This window comes from Euprymna scolopes, chromosome 17 (assembly GCF_053919585.1).
Source record: "Euprymna scolopes isolate OS-2025 chromosome 17, ASM5391958v1, whole genome shotgun sequence".
Classification (NCBI taxonomy): Eukaryota; Metazoa; Mollusca; class Cephalopoda; order Sepiida; family Sepiolidae; genus Euprymna; species Euprymna scolopes.
Genome location: NC_136498.1, coordinates 48168386 through 48181431, shown reverse-complemented (window position 1 = coordinate 48181431; position 13046 = coordinate 48168386). Strand labels below are relative to the sequence as shown.

At 41.0% G+C, this 13046-nt stretch overlaps 1 protein-coding gene across 14 annotated transcripts in view; it reads right to left on the bottom strand.

Annotated features, from left to right (window-relative positions):
• The window catches only part of LOC145296741 (tetraspanin-18-like), a 576197-nt gene that overhangs the window by 96477 nt on the left and 466674 nt on the right, over positions 1 to 13046 (bottom strand). The window contains exon 3 of one of the 14 annotated variants that reach the window (XM_080142773.1): positions 5913 to 5956. The exons of the other annotated variants lie outside the window; for them this stretch is intronic. The gene's annotated coding sequence lies outside the window, so the exon portion shown is untranslated. The remainder of the gene's footprint in view (positions 1 to 5912; positions 5957 to 13046) is intronic. 14 annotated transcript variants of the gene reach the window in all.

Below are 13046 nucleotides of genomic sequence, written 5' to 3'. Positions count from 1 at the left end.
AGACGGAACAGAGTTCCACAGGCGTGCAGTTCTAAGAAAGAAGCTTTGTTCATGGAATCCACGTTTTGATTTAGGCACAGATATAGAGTGGGGGAAAATTTTCACAGTGGATTCAGCTAGACGGGTGTTTTTCGTGAAAGATTGGCGAGGGGGGACCAGAGATTGGAGTTCAGACGAGCACCTACCATGGAAATAATGATAAAACAAGGATAGGCTCGCAACGTCTCTTCTGTGGGAGAGAGGTTGCAGGGTAGAGAAAAAGGCATCCCCCACTAAGCCACGAAGTCTATTTTGTACTCTGTCAAGGCAAGATAGGCTGTTTTTAGCAGCTCCTGCCCAGATATGGAAACAGTATTCCATCCTTGGACGTACTTGGCTTTTATATAGATAGAGAATTGCATCAGTAGTGAGATATCTTCTGGAGCGGTAGAACGATCCCACCATCTTTCCAGCGACCTTGGCAACAGACTTGATGTACGTGTTCCATTTCTGATCAGGAGTAAAGGTCAAACCCAGAAGCTTGTCAAAACATGGGGCCTCCCCAAACGAGAGCCATCCATCACAATTGATGCCAGATGGGGATCAGAGCGTGTATGATGTAAGGATAGGAGTTTGGTTTTGGATGCATTAAAGGTAACCAGCCACATCTTCCCCCACTGAACCACGCGCTCAAGATCAGAGGAGAGAGAATCAGAGAGAACTTTGTCATTTACAGCCTTTGATGTGTTGCCGTAGATGGTCATATCATTAGCAAAGATGTCAACGAATGATTTAAGTATGTGTTTAGGGAGGTCATTGATGTAGATCAGGAAGAGAGTTGGGCCAGGATTGACCCCTGAGGGACTCCAGCATTTATATTGCAGGCCTCCGATTTTTGTCCATCTACCACTACTCTTATGAGCCTATTGGAGAGAAATGATTTAATGATTGAGAAAACATTTCCAGTTATACCGTAGCTGGAAATCTTGTGAAGTAGACCCTTATGCCATACCTTGTCGAAGGCCTTTGATATGTCAAGAGCAATTGCCCTAGAAAGGAAGCCTTTGTCAAGAGATTCACAAATCCTGTGGGATATAACCGTCAGCACATCTGCAATAGATCTTGCAGAGCGGAAACCATATTGTGTGTCACTAAGAAGGTTGTTCTTGCGGAGGTGGTTGACTATCTCGCTATTTAATATTGGTCTGTACTGAGAGGGAGATGACTTATAACCTGAATTCTTAAATACAGGGCAAACTGATGAGGTCTTCCAGGGAGTCGGAAAGCACTTCTCTTTAAGGCAGCGCTTAAATAGTTTCGTAAGTATGGGAGCAAGTTCTGGTTGAAGCTTTTTTAACACTATAATTGGGATGCCATCAGGGCCAGTTGCTTTACTGGAATCTAGTTTCTTGATTAGCTTGGCGACCTCATGCACGGATATTTGTATGTTACCTAGCTTATTCTGTGTTATAGGAGGAAATATGGGGAGTTGACGGCCTTGGTCGCATAGGGTAGAATTAGCTGCAAAGTTCTTTGCAAATAGTTTGACCTTGTCTGACGCTGACGAGATGACCTCTGGTCCATTGATAATGGTTGGGATAGAATGCACACTTCTGTTCAGGATCCTATTTGTTATTTGCCAAAACTGGTGGGAACCAAGCCGCTGATCAGCTACCTTGGATTTAACAGACTGGGCATATAGCTCTCTAGCATTTTTTATTACTCTTTTACAGTGGTTGCTGGCAGTCCTGAAAGCAGCTTTAGTCTCAGTGCATCTATTACGTTGGTAGCTATGGAAAAAGTAATTTCTGTGTGCGATAGCAGCTGCACATTCTGGGGAGAACCATGGCTGGCTGTTAGGTTTTTGTTGGAATTTTTTAGATGGTATGAATTGGTCTATGCCTACAATTAACCATTCGGTCAGATCTGATACTATAGAGGACACTTCCTTTTTAAACATGGAGTGCAGAGGTAAATCAGATATGAATGTACGGAAGCTATCCCAGTTAGCCATAGAGTATCGGTATACAGTACGGTGGAGGGGTACGTCTGGGGACTTCTTACATTTTGTTTTTATCTTAACTGATACGACGGAGTGGTCGGAGGATCCTAGAGGAGAATGAACGGAACATGAACATAGCTCATGGGAAGTTGAGAGAAAAAGGTCTAGGAGGCTTGCATATTGACCGGGTGTATCGGGCACACAGGTGGGCTCGCGAACAATCTGAGTGAGGTCATAAGCAATGGCAAAATCATGACAAAACATCCCCTCATCGTCTGTCTCATTTGAATGGGTCAGCCATTCCACGTTATGGACGTTGAAGTCATCACAGATGTGGATGTTAGCCGAGGGATGTGCAGACAGTATATGGTCTATTTTCTCAGATATGCTCTTAAAAGATAGTAACTCCGCTGTTGTGGGGCCAATAGAGGGCAAATATAAATGCAGTGGTGTTAGCAAGTGCAACCCTGAAGCACATATAGGGTAAATTAGGATCTTCTCTAGAGATATCCCTGCCACACGGGAAGCCATCTTTAATGTAGGCACATATTCCATGCCCATGGCGATCTTGGGGGTCAGATTTAGATGTTAAGTTAGAGTATCCGTTAATTATGAACTCATCTAGGGAGGTGGTCGGCCCTATTCCAGTTTCACTTAGAAATAATATGTTTGGTTTCGTCTCCGGTAATTGGGTTTCAACCTCTGGAAGGTTGGAACGTAGACCCCTGATGTTGGAGAAGGAGACCTGGTAGTAGGGGTCTACGTTGGAAGATAGGGTTCTAGGTTTAATCGAGTTTTTATTCTGGAGATATTTCATGTTGAGGTTTTGGGATTTGTGGAATAGGTCGGCATACTTGGTTAGAGCAGTACAGAGAGGGAAAGTAAGAGAGAAAAAGACAGGAAAATTAAAAAAAAATTTTTTTTATGTGTGCGTATATAACACACACACACAAGGAAGACTATGTGAATATCTAGACATTAAATAAGATAAGGCATATACAACATAGGACAATGCGTTCCAGAACCGATTGGTACAGTCTTAAGCTTTATTTAAGCTTTAAGTACAAAAGACCCAACCGCAAAAAAACATGAAAGTAATAAAAAATGCCATCGCAAAAATTAGACATAAGTTTATGAAACTATTTACGTCGGATTTAATGGTTTTTTTTTTTTTGGTTTTGTTTAACGGCATATCAACCCTTTGTGGGTTATTTTGGGAATAGTATTCGATGTTGTATCCAGTTATTTGAGCGTTCCATTTGCTGAATTGAAGTGAGTGGCTTCTTTTTGGTTGAACAAGCATAGATTATTTTTATTTATTAGATTGTCAATTTTCTTTCCCTTTCTATCCGTTTCCATGCATCCCCATAAGGTGTTGTAACTATTTAAGTCCCCTAGGAAAATAAAGTGTTTAGGTATTTGCTCTATTAAGTTCTCCAATTCATTTTCATCTATTTGTTCATGTGGTGGTATGTATAAAGAACAAATGCTTATTGGTTTGTGTAAAGTTGCTCTTATGGCAACTGCTTGTAAATTTGTTTTTAATTCAATTTGACTCTGGGGTATGTTATTTTTAATGAATACTGATACACCACCAGAGGCTCTAAGTCCTGTATTATGAATGTAGTTATATTGTTGATAGTGTTTTATATTCAAATTGTCCTCATTCTTAAGGAAGGTTTCTTGGACACAAATAACCAAAGGATTAAATTTGATTTGCAACAATAAAATTTTATTGTAAGTTGCCTTCAATCCGCGGCAATTCCATTGGATTATCTTGTAATTCATGATGATTTTTTGGGGGGGGGGGCGGGGGGGGGAGGAATAACTTCAGTTTCCATGTCTTCTAATTCTGTAAACCTATTTGTAGTAGTAGTAGTAGTAGTGGCTTGTTTGTGGTAATTTGTTTATATTATTTTGTTTTTTGGTAGATGTATTTTTCTGTTTTTCAAGTGTGTTTTTGTTATCACGTGGAAGACGTATTGGCGACCTGTGTGGTCTTTCTTTTAACTGATTTTGTTTTCCTTAGTTTCGTCTTTTTCAGCATCTACACGACGTACTGGCGATTTTTGTGGTCATTCTTTTGATCGACTTTATTTTCTTGGATGTTCCGATTTTGGTTGAGAATTTGTTTTATTGGTAACATTAGTTGATGATTTAATGGGATGATTAATTTTTGATATGTTTGGTTTGATTTCATTTATAAATTTGGGCCAGTTGTTTGGTCCCAATTGTAACAATTTGTTTATTAGTATTTCGTATTTGGAGTCTTGGTTAGTGATGTTGGAGGATATATAACTTGAGGTGATTTGAGAGTACGTCTTTTCCTTCATGTATCCATCTACTATTTTCCTGGCTTCGAGGAAGAAAATGTTTTTGGTATGTTTTATTGACACTACTTCTTTTCTTTCTTCCAGATTAAGCATGCTCTAGTATAAACAGGATGGTTTTCTCCACAATTTGCACATTTGCAATCAAGATTGCAGTCATTGACAGTGTGGTCTGGATCTTTCTGGCCACAGCTGCCGCACACTGCTCGTCCCCTACATGCATCCTCATGGTGCTCAAACTTCTGCCATTTAAAGCACCGAAGTGGGTTTGGTATAAAGGGTTCAAATTTTTCAACGTTGAACCCAATTTTGATTTCTTTTGGAATAGTGGGTCTATCGAACTGCATAATGTAAGTGTTCATATGTATAGTCTGATTCTCTTTTTTATTGTAATTCTTTTAACGTTTATTACTCCTTGATTTTTAAGTTCTTTTGTTATCTCTTCAGTAGTGCACATTGATAGTTCTTTCGATTTTACTACACCTTTGGATGTATTCAGATTCTTGTGTGGATAAGTTTTGATATTTATGTTGTGGAAAGTTTTCATTCCTAGGAGAAAAGTGGCATGTTTTTCTCTTTCCACTTCCACCAGTAGTGTTTTATTTTTTAAAGTTTTTACATTTTTGGGGTCAATATATGCCGATATAATTTTATCTGAACTATCCGAGTTGATGTGTTGGCGCTTGGAGTTTTTATACTTGGCCATATATATATATATATATTTTTTTTAATTCGTTGTTTATGCTCCCCACCCACCTTGGAGTCCAATATTGGGGCATGTTAAGGGGGAAACCTATTCGCCTTGTCATGCCAGGGGTACATAAACAGCATACATGTTCCAAATGGGAGCCATGAGCACTTATAATCCTTTAGTTACACAATCCAAGTCATTTGTGGTAACTTCCGGCACTATACAGTCATGCCATGACTTTAATCATTTGGCACATTGGACCCTAGCCACCGCTTTCTAACACATGGAAAAGAGGGGAAAATATGTATATAGTTTATAGTGGTATAGGGTAGAACTGTATTTGTTATGGTTTAGAGGAAATTGATAGAAAAGTAGATGTGTTAGGGCTTGACATAACTAGCCGATTGATCGGATCGGGCCCCTCTGACCGCCTGCCTAGCCTTGTACGAGGCCAAAGTGGAGTGTTGCAACTGATATCTTGAATTTCCCTAGATATCAGTTGCTCAGCCACCAAGATCCTTTTTTCGAGTCATTACGGGTCGCCACCCACGGCCAACAGGTGGCCCCTTTGAGAGGCTTTTACTCTCTGCAGGGGGACAGTCGGTGTATTCTAATGCCTCACCGACGGAGTTGGAAAGTAGGGAAGAAAAAAAAGGGGGAAGGGGAAAGGGGCTGTTGTTTTTGCAGAACATAATTAAGTTTTACAAAAGAGAATAGAAAACAAAAACATAAGCTAACTGTTTGTGCATTTCGTCTCAGGAAGCCAATAGATAGCCTGATCTGGTAGCACCAGAATGGTTTTGTCTACAGACAAAACATGAGAATTTTTACGAAGGCGATTTTGATTTGAAATGTTCAGAAGACAGAAGCAACGCGATTTTCACAACAAGGAAAAAAAGAAAAATGTTACCAATTATTAAGCTCAGTTATGTCCCTTTCCGTTTTTATACTCACCTGGAAGAAAAAAAAAACAGAATTAAGAACAAAGAATAAATCATACAAAAATAAATAGATGTTGCTTATAATTTAATAAAGAAAAGATATATTTAGATGATGTGCATGTCTAGGTGTGTCAGAAATTTCGTGAAAAATAATGAATAATTCCACCCCGTCTTTCCAAGCTTATAACTCCTCGAAAAATATAATTCAAGCCCTAATTTTTTTTCAATTAAAGAAGCAAGGACCAAGGTTTCATTAAACAAATAAAAAAAAAAAACAAAAAAAAACAAACACCGTGATTTTTTTTTTAAAAAAGTTTTAAACTTTGGACTTTACAGGTAAATTTCTAAAAAAACACTACTTTTTTTGTTTTAAATTTGAATATATTATTTATTGACCTTTTCTCTTCAATTTATGATATATAACACTTTGGTGAGTAAATTAATTATTTACTTTTTAATAGACATTTCAAAATGGGAGGCGTGAATTATTCGACCCCCTGTCTTTCCAAGCTCATAACTACTCGAAAAATGTAATTCAAGCCGTAATTTTTTTTTCAATTAAAGGAGCAAGGGTTAATTAAAAAAACAAAACAAAAATAAAAAAGAAAAAACAAACAACGTGGTTAAAAAAAAGTTTTAAACTTCGAACTTTACAGGTAAATTTCAATAAACACTACTTTTTTTTGTTTTAAATTTGAATATATTATTTATTGACCTTTTCTCTTTAATTTGTGATATATAAAACTTTGGTGAGTAAATTAATTATTTACTTTTTAATAGACACTTGAAAATGGGGGGGGGCGTGAATAAAAAAAAACGTTTGTCTAAAATATTATATTCGGTTTATTGGAAAGAGCATAAAATTTCACATTGACCCTGAAAATATCGTAAAAGTAGAATCAATAGAAAAATTTTGATAGATTTTTAAAGTTTAAAAATTGAAAAATATTGAGTTCGGAAAATTCATTACTGTTTTTGAAAAAAAAAGAAATATTTCTCTTACTTTTAAAACAACTTTAATAGTTTATTTTGGAAGTATAATCTATAAAGAAAATAAACAACCCACTTTTAAAAGAGAAATTACGAGTTTTTTTTTAATATTTTATTCGCAGTTCCGTGTTAGGGGTGTCAAAAATTCCTACAAAAATTCTGATACATCTAGTGCATGTCCAATCTGCGGGTTCAACGATATAAATTGTATTTCCAACTTAAAAGTAAGAGACAAACATCTCCCTAGAGAAAGACTTTCAGGACGTGAAAACAAAAAGAAAAATTTGTATAAGTAAAATAAAAGAGACGAGGAAGGAGACGAAGAGAGTGTATGCGGAAGAAGCGCAGGGCACGATGTGTGCGAGGGGCACACAAGACACGATGGAGAGAGAGAGAGAGAGAGAGAGGGGGGGGGGCGAAACACAGGACACGATGGCGGGTGGGGGCGGGGAGAAACACAGGACACGATGGCGGGTGGGGGCGGGGAGAAACACAGGACACGATGGCGGGTGGGGGCGGGGAGAAACACAGGACACGATGGCGGGTGGGGGCGGGGAGAAACACAGGACACGATGGCGGGTGGGGGCGGGGAGAAACACAGGACACGATGGCGGGTGGGGGCGGGGAGAAACACAGGACACGATGGCGGGTGGGGGCGGGGAGAAACACAGGACACGATGGCGGGTGGGGGCGGGGAGAAACACAGGACACGATGGCGGGTGGGGGCGGGGAGAAACACAGGACACGATGGCGGGTGATGGCGGGGAGAAACACAGGACACGATGGCGGGTGCGGGGTGGGGGGAGAAACACAGGACACGATGGCGGGTGCGGGGTGGGGGGAGAAACACAGGACACGATGGCGGGTGCGGGGTGGGGGGAGAAACACAGGACACGATGGCGGGTGCGGGGTGGGGGGAGAAACACAGGACACGATGGCGGGTGCGGGGTGGGGGGAGAAACACAGGACACGATGGCGGGTGCGGGGTGGGGGGAGAAACACAGGACACGATGGCGGGTGCGGGGTGGGGGGAGAAACACAGGACACGATGGCGGGTGCGGGGTGGGGGGAGAAACACAGGACACGATGGCGGGTGCGGGGTGGGGGGAGAAACACAGGACACGATGGCGGGTGCGGGATGGGGGGAGAAACAAAGGACACGATGGCGGGTGCGAGCGGGGAGAAACAAATTACACGATGGCGGGTGCGAGCGGGGAAAAAAAAAAGGACACGATGGCGGGTGCGAGCGGGGAGAAACAAAGGACACGATGGCGGGTGCGAGCGGGGAGAAACACAGGACACGATGGCGGGTGCGGGCGGGGAGAAACACAGGACACGATGGCGGGTGCGGGGTGGGTGGGGGGAGAAACACAGGACACGATGGCGGGTGCGGGGTGGGGGTGGGGGAGAAACACAGGACACGATGGCGGGTGCGGGCGGTGGAGAAACACAGGACACGATGGCGGGTGCGGGCGGTGGAGAAACACAGGACACGATGGCGGGTGCGGGCGGTGGAGAAACACAGGACACGATGGCGGGTGCGGGCGGTGGAGAAACACAGGACACGATGGCGGGTGCGGGCGGGGAGAAACACAGGACACTATGGCGGGTGCGGACGGGGAGAAACACAGGACACTATGGCGAGCGGGGGGGGGGGAGAAACACAGGACACGGTGGCGGGTGCGGAGAAACACAGGACACGATGGCGGGTGCGGGCGGGGAGAAACACAGGACACGATGGCGGGTGCGGGCGGGGAGAAACACAGGACACGATGGCGGGTGCGGGCGGGGAGAAACACAGGACACGATGGCGGCGTCCTGTGTTTCCCCCCGCCCGCACCGGGCGGGGAGAAACAGAGGACACGATGGCGGGTGCGGGCGGGGAGAAACACAGGACACGATGGCGGGTGCGGGCGGGGCGAAACACAGGACATGATGGCGGGTGCGGGCGGTGGAGAAACACAGGACACGATGGCGGGTGCGGGCGGTGGAGAAACACAGGACACGATGGCGGGTGCGGGCTGGGAGAAACACAGGACACGATGGCGGGTGCGGGCGGGGAGAAACACAGGACACGATGGCGGGTGCGGGCGGGGAGAAACACAGGACACGATGGCGGGTGCGGGCTGGGAGAAACACAGGACACGATGGCGGGTGCGGGCGGGGAGAAACACAGGACACGATGGCGGGTGCGGGCGGGGAGAAACACAGGACACGATGGCGGGTGCGGGCGGGGAGAAACACAGGACACGATGGCGGGTGCGGGCGGGGAGAAACACAGGACACGATGGCGGGTGCGGGCGGGACGAAACACAAGACACGATGGCGGGTACGGGCGGGGAGAAACAGAGGACACGACGGGTGGGGAACAAGAGATGAAGAATAAGAGTTTTAACTACTGATACTAATAGTAGTAACACTTCCATTGTAAACGTGTTAGACTAGAAAAGTTGTTTTAACATTTGTATGCGACTGTTTAAAATTTAAGCCTTTATCAAACAATTATATTCGTTTTTATAACTAAATGATAAAATTTGTTTTATTTCTGCAACAGTTCTATCTAGATCAAATTAGCTAATGATAATGGTATATGAAAATAGTTTCTAATATATTTATTTAAACACACGCACACGCGTGTGCGTACATGTTAAAATACTTGTGTTTAATGGCAGTCATTCGTAAAACAGGATCTGTTTTCTGGATGTGTCAAATGACCATAAAAAATGACCTTTTGACACTCCCACATGGACTCTCATCCTAAAATACTAGAACATTTGACAATGGCTATTTTTTTTCCCATCAGAATGAAATTAAATTTTCCGGGTCACCATGCTGGATTTGAATAGAATAACTACATTGTTGGTTTTTTGTTGCTGTTTTTTTTTTTTTGTTTTTTAATATCGGAATGGATGTTAATAGTTTTTAAATTATCTTCATTCATGGAATTATGAAAACAATTATTCTAAACTGAAAATATATAAGCTAAGAAAATTACCAGAGGTCTGACCAATACTATTTGAAAATAAAGCTTACATTAGTTACAGGTTTAGACAGGTTTTCGTTTGTGGAGTTCAGGCACAATCGAAGGCTATAAAACATTACCAAATTCGAGAAACGTTTAAGGTTTGCGATATAAGTAGTGTTTAACAATCATTAAAATCGAAAATAAAAGGAATTTCCACTTAGGAAGATTTAGTTCATGACACTTGTCTTTTTTTAAAGAAAATGCAGAAAACAATCTTCACCTTGCTCTCATATATTAGAAAAAGTTGGTCGATCATTTTTGACATCATAGGAAAGCGCCTGCCGAGGAACATGTCGGCATTGACGTCAGAGCAGAATTAAATAAGAATCTTTATTTTTCAAATTTTTAGTAGCATAGTTTGTTTTGTTTTTAAATATAAAACATTTAAACTAGCAAGATCTGTGGAAATTCTACAGAACGAGAAATATATTTAATCAAATATTTTTCTAAATAGCACAAAATATTAACTTTTTGATAGCAAAACCAATAACATTTGAAGTTTAACATTTCTATAAAAATAGTGTCCATTGTATTTTAAATATAGAACTGACCCAAACGAGATCAATTAATAAGTACTAATACATATTCTGAAAATATTTTGGTACATAGTTCAATACAAACAATAGAGTCATATTATAAAGCAATCTTTTACTCTTTCAGTCCAGCATCACGTGGCAGACAGTATAAACTAACATAAAAATACACATTTAACCTAGTTTAAAATAGGCCAGAACGCTAGATATCTACGATCCCCGCTTAAATAGCAAACACAAAGGAAGGGATGAACCGGAGGTCAACTGGGCTTTTGTCCTGTAAGTGCCCGCTCATTGGCTGATTAGGAAAGGTGTGGTGGAAACTAGAAAGCTCATTGGCTAACTAAAAACTCAATAGAATGTGCATATATAAAGACACGAAACTACCACAACTCCTCGCATAAGCCTGGTGAATCCTAGTGTGGATGAAACGCGGAATATTCTGTGTAGCTTAATTGCCATATATATTTTATAACTTACTACTACTACTGTTTCTTAGACTTTTTAAAAAAAAATACGTAACGTTTCGCTGACTATTCTTCAATGAAGACCCGCTGCAGTTTGAAATGATTACGAGTTCCTCTCATCCCATTACAACAATAATAATACAGGGTGTCCACAAAGTCCGGCTACATTATGTAGCCAGACTTTGTGGGCACCCTATATATATATATATATATATATATATATACCCACAAAGTCTGGCTACATAATCTATAGGATGCTTCCACAAAGTCTGGCTACAATATGTAGCCAGACTTTGTGGACACCCTGTATATTACGATATTCGAAAACGTGGGTACATCACAAAGAGGTCACACATTTTTTCAGAGTTATCAGAGACATTTTTAAAACCAAATCTTGCGAATTTAGCGTTTTTTTTTTTTTTTAAGTAGTTTAGTTTCCAAACATCGTATTTGGCCTTGTTACAATGTGTAACATACGAGTTAACTAAGGAAGGAACACGTAGAATATTATGCAGATATTAAATAGTTTATGGCGTATCAACCAGTTTCACGTTATATCACGCTGAAACAATACTCACAGTAAATGATGGTATAGTGAAATGTTTTATAATATATTCAACAGAATTTACACTAGACTCACATCACGCCATTCATGAAGATGAAAGTTCAAGATCACACGCAATACACCGTGCCACGTGCGCACTACGAAAATTGACAAAATCAGTTTTTATTTAAAGCGGTTCCATGCTACATCTAAGATCGCACATCTGTGCCTAAACTTAAACGTGGATCCCATGAACAAATTTTATTTCTTATTACTGCACGCCTGTGGAACTCTCTTCGGTTTGCCTGTTTTCCAGTTGACTACAATATAGTCTTCTTGGCCTTCGGGACAAGATCAAAGTGTAGTATCTGTTCTTCAGATGCTGCACTTCTATTTCTTGTTCTCTTTCGGTGGAGGAGAAATCCTTCACGACTGAGACAATTTTAATTTTTGTACCTTTTCTCCACGTTAAAAAACGGCCCTGGTGTCTAACTCTGTCCCGTGGGGAGGCATAGTAAATAGGTACAATATAGTCTTCTTCAAGTCCAACGTAAACGAGTTCTTGATGAGCTGTCCCCCTTACCAATTTTTTTTTTTTTTACAAGGTAGTCACCACTTATCAAGGCCCGGAAGCCACTCTGGGATAAGGATTATTGAGTGTACAGAACGTTAGTGTTAGAGTTGAAATGCGAAACAAAATATGTGTACAAAGTATGTAAATATTGTTCGTTTAAAAAACAAAAACAAACTTGAAAACTATTATCCTCATCTTTTCTTAGTTATTTCACGACGCTTCGGCCAACCTCTCCTCTGGCCTTCGTCAGGTGGTAAGGAACTCTGAATCTTCCGACTGCATTCACTGCGTTCCACTATTAACGATACTGCGATATCGTCCCATTGACTACTGTACACTCATTAACACTTATGAAGGCCCGGAGGCCATTCGATGATAAGTGGTGACTCCTATGGTTAAAAAAAAAAAAAAAAAAAAAAAAGGTGGTAACCCTGACGTTCTCAAATGGATGGTATAGGGCCACTAAGATGATTAAAAAATACTTTATATGTACTTCACTGATCAATTTTGCCACTTTCGAACATGCACCGTAATTTTTGTAGAGGCCCGGATCATTTCAACCGATTCACGATCTTTCTAACCGATGAGAAATACAATGTAACCCGGATACAAGAGACCCGAAAGAAAACCCGGATATAAGATTTTCTCTGGTCCAAAATTAGAGCCTGTGCTAATGTACAGTGTCACCCCAGATATAAGAGAGCTGTAGGGACTTTAGTCTCATATCTGGGTTACATTGTACTAGTCTTTTAAAGCTGTGCATGATAGACACAAAATTTTACGGCATATCAACTATTTTGTCTTGTTTTTATATTATTTAAAACAATTACTTCGATACAATTAGTTGAATACAAATCAGAATTTTAGCCCCGACTAGAAAGTGCGTAAATTTATCATTCATAACAGTGTAAGTGGCCACGATATATGACAATTTAAATTTATGTTTGAACAATGGTTGATTTGTATCAGT